Source organism: Poromitra crassiceps (genome assembly GCF_964638095.1).
Source record: "Poromitra crassiceps genome assembly, chromosome: 10".
NCBI lineage: Eukaryota > Metazoa > Chordata > Actinopteri > Beryciformes > Melamphaidae > Poromitra > Poromitra crassiceps.
In genome coordinates this window covers 1,161,916-1,170,950 of record NC_139631.1, presented here as the reverse complement: position 1 = coordinate 1,170,950, position 9,035 = coordinate 1,161,916, and the positions used below count along the sequence as shown (strand labels likewise).

At 46.2% G+C, this 9,035-nt stretch overlaps 1 pseudogene across 1 annotated transcript; it reads left to right on the top strand.

Moving 5' to 3' along the window:
- Positions 1–228: 228 nt before the first annotated feature.
- Positions 229–1,617, top strand: LOC310783604 (elongation factor 1-alpha 1 pseudogene; annotated as a pseudogene). The gene has a single exon. The product of its transcript is annotated as an elongation factor 1-alpha 1 pseudogene (transcript).
- The last annotated feature ends 7,418 nt before the right edge of the window (positions 1,618–9,035 follow it).

The window sequence follows — 9,035 nt, the reverse complement described above, 5'->3', positions numbered from 1 at the left end:
TATGTCACTATTGACATAACTGTCAACAGTCATTGCTCGAGTGACATCACTGATGATGTCATGACATTATGAGATCACAATTGCTCAAGTGACATCACTGAAGATGTCATGACATTGTGACATCATCAGTGATGTCATAAACCCCTCCTGCTGAAGCTATATAAGTGGCGGACCCTTTTTCTTGTGATTTCCTTTGCGAGAGGCTACTGTCTTGTGACTACAGCCAAAATGGGAAAGGCGAAGCTCCATATCAGCATTGTAGTGGTCGGCCATGTGGACTCCGGCAAGTCCACCACCACCGGCCACCTCATCTACAAGTGTGGTGGCATCGACAAGAGAACCATTGAGAGGTTTGAGAAGGAAGCCTCTGAGATGGGTAAGGGCTCTTTCAAGTACGCCTGGGTGCTGGACAAGCTGAAGGCAGAGCGTGAGCGTGGCATCACCATCGACATCTCACTGTGGAAGTTTGAAACCAGCAGGTACTACGTGACCATCATCGACGCCCCCGGGCACAGGGACTTCATCAAGAACATGATCACCGGGACCTCACAGGCAGATTGTGCTGTGCTGATTGTGGCTGCCGGCGTGGGAGAGTTTGAGGCAGGCATTTCCAATAACGGGCAGACCCGCGAGCACGCCCTCCTGGCCTACACGCTGGGCGTGAAGCAGCTCATTATCGGCGTCAACAAGATGGACTCCACTGAGCCAAAATACAGCCAGAAGCGATATGAAGAAATTGTGAAGGAAGTGAGCACCTACATCAAGAAGATTGGCTACAGTCCTGACGCTGTAGCCTTTGTGCCCATTTCTGGCTGGAACGGAGACAACATGCTTGAGGCCAGCCCCAACATGACCTGGTTTAAGGGCTGGAAGATCAGCAGGAAAGACGGAAATGTCTCAGGCGTCACACTGCTGGAGTCTCTGGACGCCATCCAGCCCCCATCCCGTCCCACAGACAAACCTCTCCGTCTGCCCCTGCAGGACGTCTACAAGATCGCAGGTATTGGAACAGTGCCTGTGGGCCGTGTGGAGACGGGCATCCTAAAGCCCGGCATGGTGGTGACCTTTGCCCCCGTCAATCTGACCACTGAGGTGAAGTCTGTGGAGATGCACCACGAGACGCTGACCGAGGCCCTCCCCGGCGACAACGTGGGCTTCAACGTCAAGAACGTGTCGGTCAAGGACATCCGCCGCGGCAACGTGGCCGGCGACAGCAAGAACGACCCGCCCCAGGAGGCTGTCAGCTTCACCGCACAGGTGATCATCCTGAATCACCCGGGCCAGATCAGTGCTGGTTACACTCCTGTGCTGGACTGCCACACGGCCCACATTGCCTGCAAATTCGCAGAGCTCAAGGAGAAGATTGACCGGCGCTCTTGCAAGAAGCTGGAGGACAGCCCCAAGGCTCTCAAGTCAGGAGAGTCTGCCATTGTTCAAATGATCCCCAGCAAGCCCATGTGTGTTGAAAGCTTCTCTGAGTATCCTCCACTGGGTCGTTTTGCCGTGCGCGACATGCGTCAGACCGTGGCCGTCGGTGTGGTCAGGGGAGTGGAGAAGAAGAATGTCACCGCAGGTAAAATCACCAAGTCTGCCCAGAAGGCCCAGAAGACCAAATGAATGTTCTGCTCCACTGCCGAGACCCCAGGTGTGGTCCGAGTGTGGTCCGAGCGAGGGGGCCGGAAGTCCCCCCCACACACAAGTTTGATTACTAATGCTTAATGACACATTACCATGCCCACTGACTCCCCTCATTAGCTGCTTGAGGAATGGAAATCGAATGTGCCTCAATAAATACAACAAATAAATACATAAATAAATGAATGAATGAATAAATAAATAAATGTGATCTATTCATTTTGTTTTTGTGTTTTTATTTATTAATTTACGCACTTATATTTATTTTACCATTTATTGATTCAATCATTGATTTATCTATTCCTATATTTCTTATTGAATTTGTTTATTCCTTCATTTCAGAGTTTTGTGCAAATCCGTTCATAACTTTTTGAGATATCCTGCGGACGCACAAACAGACAGACAGACAAACAGGGACAAAAACAAACATGACCTCTCCTGCCAGCTCCATGATATAATCATATAATTCACATAATTCCTCATTTTGCTGCATGGGACCCGGGTTTGGGAAGTGCTGGGCTATGGGGTTTCATTGGAGTTTCCTGAGGTTAACCCGATGTCCTGTGTGACCCCAAAGGATGCCCGGGAAGATTTTTGGAAGGGATACCTCACCTCTCCACACACACCCCACCCCCCCGCCCTCCACCATCTCAGGGGGTCCGGCCAGGCCTGGCAGCCCCTCAAAGACGGCCTTCTTTCACCCCACGCCCCTGGGGAGAGCAGCCCCCAACATTTATGCAAAGTCAATAAGCCCTAATTGTAGGATCGGCTTACAAGTCAAATTCTTCTTGAGCCCATTAACAACTGTAGTTAATTATACGTCGAGAGGAGGGGTGTGTGAATGTGTGTGTGTGTGTGTGTGTGTGTGTGTGTGTGTGTGTGTGTGTGTGTGTGTGTGTGTGTGTGTGTGTGTGTGTGTGTGTGTGTGTGTGTGTGAGAGAGAGAGAGAGAGAGAGAGTGAGTGAGTGAGTGAGTGGGACTGAGTGAAAGTGTGTGTGAGAAACAGGGGGGCAGCAGGGGTGGGCGGGGTGAAGAAACAGAAAAAGACAGAAAAAAGATTGGAAACATTTTAAGTTATGACACACACACACGCACGCGCACACACACACACACACACACACACACACACACACACACACACACTCACACACAGGCAAACACAGACAAACACATGCTGTACGCATGCACGCACGCACACACACACACACACACACACACACACACTCACACACAGACAAACACAGACAAACACATGCTGTACGCATGCACGCAGGCAGGCACGCACACGCACATGTACACACACACACACACACACACACACACACACACACACACACACACACACAGGCACATTAGGTTTTTTCCCCCCCGCGGCAGACCTCCCAGGGTAAATCTCTTCTTCGTTGGTCTTCTTTGTGGCAGGGATTTGCTGTAATGAAGCAGGGGATCAGCGCGGTGACTCACACATTGTCAGAGTCACAGCCAGACCAATCTTCCTGCAGCTCCGGCCTGTCAGCTCCTCAATAGGCTCACTAATTATACTTTTGGACAGCTGAAGTGCACATTAATCTAAAAATAAGAGCGCGATATATGAGGGAGCGAGCGATCAGACCGCAGCGAGCAGAACAGGTTAGTCGGACAAAGGATGACAGATTGGCATGCTAATAGATACCTCTAGTATCTGTAACAGTCGCTGGTTCAAATCCCTGACTGGAACCCACAGGGCAAAGGTCCCCTGCAGCGATGGCACTTAAACCCTCTTACAGGTATTAAAACACATAAGTCTGTTATCAATCATGTCATTGTCTGCCTGCCCCTTTCAGATAAACCCATACAAAAGGTGTGGCATTAAGATTGACATGTCTACCGGCAACATTTCTATATTGACAGCCAGGTGATGCTTTTACATGCTTTTGCGTTGTTGTTGTTTTCATCGAGCCCTAAAGATAGATTCACACCTTTTTACGTCCAGACAGGAAGACAAGTCGCTTGCCAATTCCCCCCACAACTCTTTCCACTCCTTAACAAGTCTCAGCATAGACAGTCTGCTGCTGCTGCTGCTGCTGCTGCTGCTGCATCCTCTAGGGGCAGACCGCTGTGCTTCAAGTATGTCTGCATATTCTGATGTGATCGAAATAGAAAAGAATGGAATGGAAATGGACAACTGTCTAATAGTTGTTACAGTAAAATCGCATGGCCTGGATAGGGTGCACCACAGCGCTCTGAGGTTTTGCTAAAGGCTGCAAAGATCTCACTCGCCATTTCAATCATGAGAGACTAGTAGAAAATGTAACAAGCTTTAATGATACAACAAATTAATTTTGGCGTATGACTCCATGATATGATGAGAGGGCGTCGTCAGTGAAGAATAGGATAAGAAATCCCCCATAGGGAATTCTTCAATCAGGAGTCATGACGATGGTGGTGGTTAGGGGAGGAGGTGGGGTGAAAACAACTGCTTCAGCAATGATGATCAGCAACTGAGAATGACACATGGCACATACACAGCACAACTGTGAATGGGTGAGAAGACGGCATCAGAGAAAGGGGGCGAGCCTAACAATGAATGGGTTATACAACCTCAAAGAAAGGGGGCGTGCACTGTGATATGACCTGAACTGGGCGTTAGCTGTTAAGTAGTCAGTGGCCTTCATTGGCCTTGCACAGACTCATTCATTGGTACATATTCATGTATAAGTCCATTCTTGGTCTGCTCTCCTCTTACCTTTGGGGGTATTTCTCTCTCAAAACTAATAATTATTGCTTGAGTTCAAATGACACCCTCTTCTTACTGTGCGTCCTCTCAACGTTTGCACTGAATTTGCCAAACGGTGCTTTATGTTCTCCGCTCCTGCAACCTGGAACCACTTGCAGAAAGACTTGAGCTGATCCCCATTAGAGCATAAACATATTTACTACTTATCCGTGGTAATTGCTTCAACCCAGCTTAAGAAGATGCACCAAATTCAGATTTTTCTTTTTGTGATATTTCACACATTTGCTTCACTTGGCAGTTTGCAAAGAAACATGCAGGAGGAGGAGAAGGGAGAAAGGAGCGGAAAACGAGGCGAACAGAGGCACCATCAGGCCTCGTGGCTCTAAGCCCACTTTATTGAATTCTCTGTTGGCTTTATGAAGGCCGGGCTAAGACGGGGCCAACAGGTGCCAGTCTCAAGGGGGACGAGCGTTAGGATGTCCCCTTTGACCCCGGAGGGAGCATGGACAGCTGCAGTGTCTGAAAGGGTGTGTGTGTGTGTGTGTGTGTGTGTGTGTGTGTGTGTGTGTGTGTGTGTGTGTGTGTGTGTGTGTGTGTGTGTGTGTGTGTGTGTGTGTGTGTGTGTGTGTGTGTGTGTGTGTGTGTGGGAAGGGGGGGGGTTCAACAGGTTACAGACAGGGTGTTTCCAGGTCAAGGCCATAGGAAAGTCTACCCATCATCTTATGGATAGATAGATAGATAGATAGATAGATAGATAGATAGATAGATAGATAGATAGATAGATAGATAGGTAGGTAGGTAGGTAGATAGATGCTGTAGATAGATAGATAGATAGATAGATAGATAGATAGATAGATAGATAGATAGGTAGATAGATAGATAGATAGATATATAGATAGATAGATAGATAGATAGATAGATAGATAGATAGATAGATAGATAGATAGATAGATAGATAGATAGATAGATAGATAGAATAGTAAGATAGATAGATAGATAGATAGGTAGATAGATAGAATAATAATATAATTATAATATAATATTACAATTATATAATTGTAAATTGTAATCATAATTGTAATTTTTTGAGAGGGGGTGGGGAATCAATTAAATATCAACCTATTGAATATTGATATTGGCAGCTCCAATCCAAAAATATGTATTTATTGTCCAAAAATATTGTAATGTAAATAAATAAATAAATAAATAAATAAATAAATAAATAAGAATAAACTATTAAAGTTAAAATATGCAAACAAAGAGAATAAAACAAAATGCAGACAATATAGTTCAAGTACAAAATAGCCCATGTAAAGCAAGACTAAAAAGTGCATTTTTAAGGGAGGACAGTGAGCTGACTAGGCTGACCTTGTCTGACAGGTCGTTCCAGACCTGTCACTCATAGGTCAGTTTCCATAGAAAAGTGTGTAGAGTAGATTCCAACAGTGAAAAGATGTACCGTGTACCAACTGAGTTTGGCCGCCTTCACCCTCCACTCCATCCCGGCTGTGGATCGGCCTGGCCAGGAGAGAGACCAGCGGCAGGAGAGAGACCAGCAGTGGGGGAGAGAGTGAGTTTATGGATGTGTTTATTAAGGATCCCCCTGCAACAGCAGAGCAAATCGCTGGCTCTTGCTCTCCGCTTGCCTCTCGCTCTCCACTGGCCTCTCTCTTTTTTCATTCACTTGTGCTCTCTCTCTACCTCGCTCACCCTCCTACAGCCTCCTCACCCACACCTCTCCCTCTTTCCAGCTGTGGAGGAGGAAAACCCCTAACCGTGGGCCAGGCCGTCTGCTCTGCAGAGGGCCCTGCCAATCACCGGCCAGCACCGCTCGTGTTCTTCTGGAAGGCTTTTTCCATTGCAAGTGCCATGATGTACCTGCTAAGGTTAGACCAATATGTACTTTTCAAGATCCATAGTGTTTCAGACAGTGCCCAGCTTTGATGTGCTTCTTGTCTATAACTATCTTTGGCTCACTCGTTCTTATCGAGGGTTTACATTGAACAACACCATCAAAGCGGATACCATAACATAATGAGTGAACGAGTGTTTTGGGCTGATGATTAGCATCAATATGGCCGTGGCTTAACCGAGAAGGCAAGCCCTACCTTGAAGTAGTAGCACTGTCGCACCGGTTCTCCAACCAGCTCCGTCGTCCACCAGTCCTTCCATTGGCAGGTGCCCTATAGGCGAGATCTGATTCGATTTTTTTCAAAAGGTACGTGACAATTCAAGACCAGATGGATCATCATCCTACAATGTGTTGTGCATTCAAAACTTGCATCTCATCATATCAACAACAGTGAAGATCCTGGTCAGTTGAACAGCCGGGCAGCTCTGCTGCTGGACACTACTTGTACAGTATTTGCCATTATTATTATTATTATTATTATTATTACTATATAATCACTGTCTGTCTGTCTGTCTGAGCAAATGTATCTCCCCAGCCGTTCCTCCGATCGCCTCCTAAATTTGCCAAAACATTTTTCAGTGGTCTGGAATGAATCTGGTGCAAAGAGAGAGAGAGAAAAAAAGGGGGGGGGGGGGCTGCCCACAGAGGGCACTACAGTTATATTTTACATTTGTATTAGGCCTTCACACTCACAGAGCCATTGTGACATCATCAGCATCCCTGCTTCCCACTGATGATGTCACCGATGATGTAATCAGTGATGTCACTCGAGCAATTGTGAACATGTCATCAGTGATGATGTCATCAGTGGTGTCACTCAAGGAATTGTGATGTCATCAGTGAGTGTTGTCATCAGTGATGATGACACCCCCAAAAAAATCAGTGATGATGTCATGAGTGATGTCACTCAAGCAACTTCGCTGCTGAGTTTCGCCTGTCTGGTTTTTGGGGCAGATCTCTGCTTTGTTCAGCTCAACAGTCATGGTCAACCCAGACATACCTGAGGCCTTTTGACTGAGCGCCTGGTATTTTCAGGAGGGCTACGTTCTAAACAGCCAATCACTGATAGCAGAGCTCTGCGCTGCGCCAACACTGCGGTTGTCCGTCCATCAATGTGGGTGTCGTTCCGCAGCCATTTCATATCCGTTCCCCAGGACACCGTGGACCAGTGATGTCATTCATGCACTACATCACTGGTCCAAAACTTCATTGAAATCAACTCTCAATAACTCAAATGAATGACTGCAAAACTGTTTACAGTTTTCTGATATACTACTGATTTTGTAATGATACAAAGCTGGTTGAAATTCAGGCAGTGTTCCTTTAAGTGCTGCTTCCACAACATATAGGTTATAATTATTAGACACGGTGAGTGAAACAATGCAGCAACCCATCCAAACCCAACCAACATCACAATCCATTCCAAATAATTTTAATCAGCCAAGTCTACAGATAAATCATATCGATTCATCAAATCTTCTGGTTCAACTTACTTGAGCAGTTCCATGTATACGTTACGTGTGTGCACACATATTTATGCATGTGAGTACACTTCTGTGTGTGTACCTTGCATGTTTTCTTAACCTTCATTCATCAATGGAAGGTTTGCTGAGCACATGCTGTTGTTCAGCAACACCCTGATTCACATTCTTACAGTTGCACAATGGGACATCCCCTGTAGAATGCAACCGCAGCCACTCAGCAGCTCCTGTGGAGCAGTTGGCAGTAAAATGCAATGTTTCCAGGTTCTCTTTGGAGATGCCCCACAACTAGCCCACTTACCTAACTGCCTGCTTGTGTCATCTGGGCAATCCGTGGTGGCATCCTGATCTTGGTCTTTCTCAATATGCGTTCTTCTCTACAACGGTAGATATCACAGAACTTTATTTGTCAATCAAAGATGCCTGGTGACTTGGCTGACAAGAACGAATGGAAGCCCCAAGATTGATTGCAACAACACACATCCAAACAGCGCTATGGTCTGTATATATAGACTCAGCTGGGAAAGTGAACAGGTGCATCTTAAGTGGTCATAAGCAGGCAGGCCATCTCAAACTGTCTCCAAGATAACTTTGGAAGAATGTTCTTCTCCACGAGGACACAAGTATCAACCTAGCATTCCTGGATTTGATAATCACCTCTGGTTGACTTAGCAACTCGCTGCTGAAAATGCAACTGTGCAGACTTTGCAGTGCGTAGGTAATTTCAATATCGTCAGCAACGCCCATAGTCTGCTTATTCGCACTGACTAGTCCTTGTGTGTGTTTTGGTGTGTGTGTGTGTGTGTGTGTGTGTGTGTGTGTGTGTGTGTGTGTGTGTGTGTGTGTGACTGTTAGGAGCGTGACACGGTTATTTGCCAAGTATTAAGAGGTGTCCATTGTAGTCCTATAGATGTCTCTACTCATTGAAAACATGGCCTCCTGGCAGAATGCTGTAGACAGCAAAGTATTTGTGATGTGCGAAATAGACGGATGACTTTAAATCTGACGATTAGCTGTGCAAACGACGAGAGATGCATTACGTCTGCCGCGACCCAGGTGGAAATCCTGCAGGAATGTGGCCTGCAAAGGAGTTCCACCTGAACGCTCACAGACAAACACATGCTGTACACACAAACACACGTACACACACACGCAGGCTCACACAAATATAATAACATGCACTGTACATAGAAATAATGGTGGCATACACGTGTATACATAAACAGGTTTGTTCCAAATTTAGAGCTCCACCATTTCGAAATTTTACATCTTTCCAAATGATTGCAAGCAT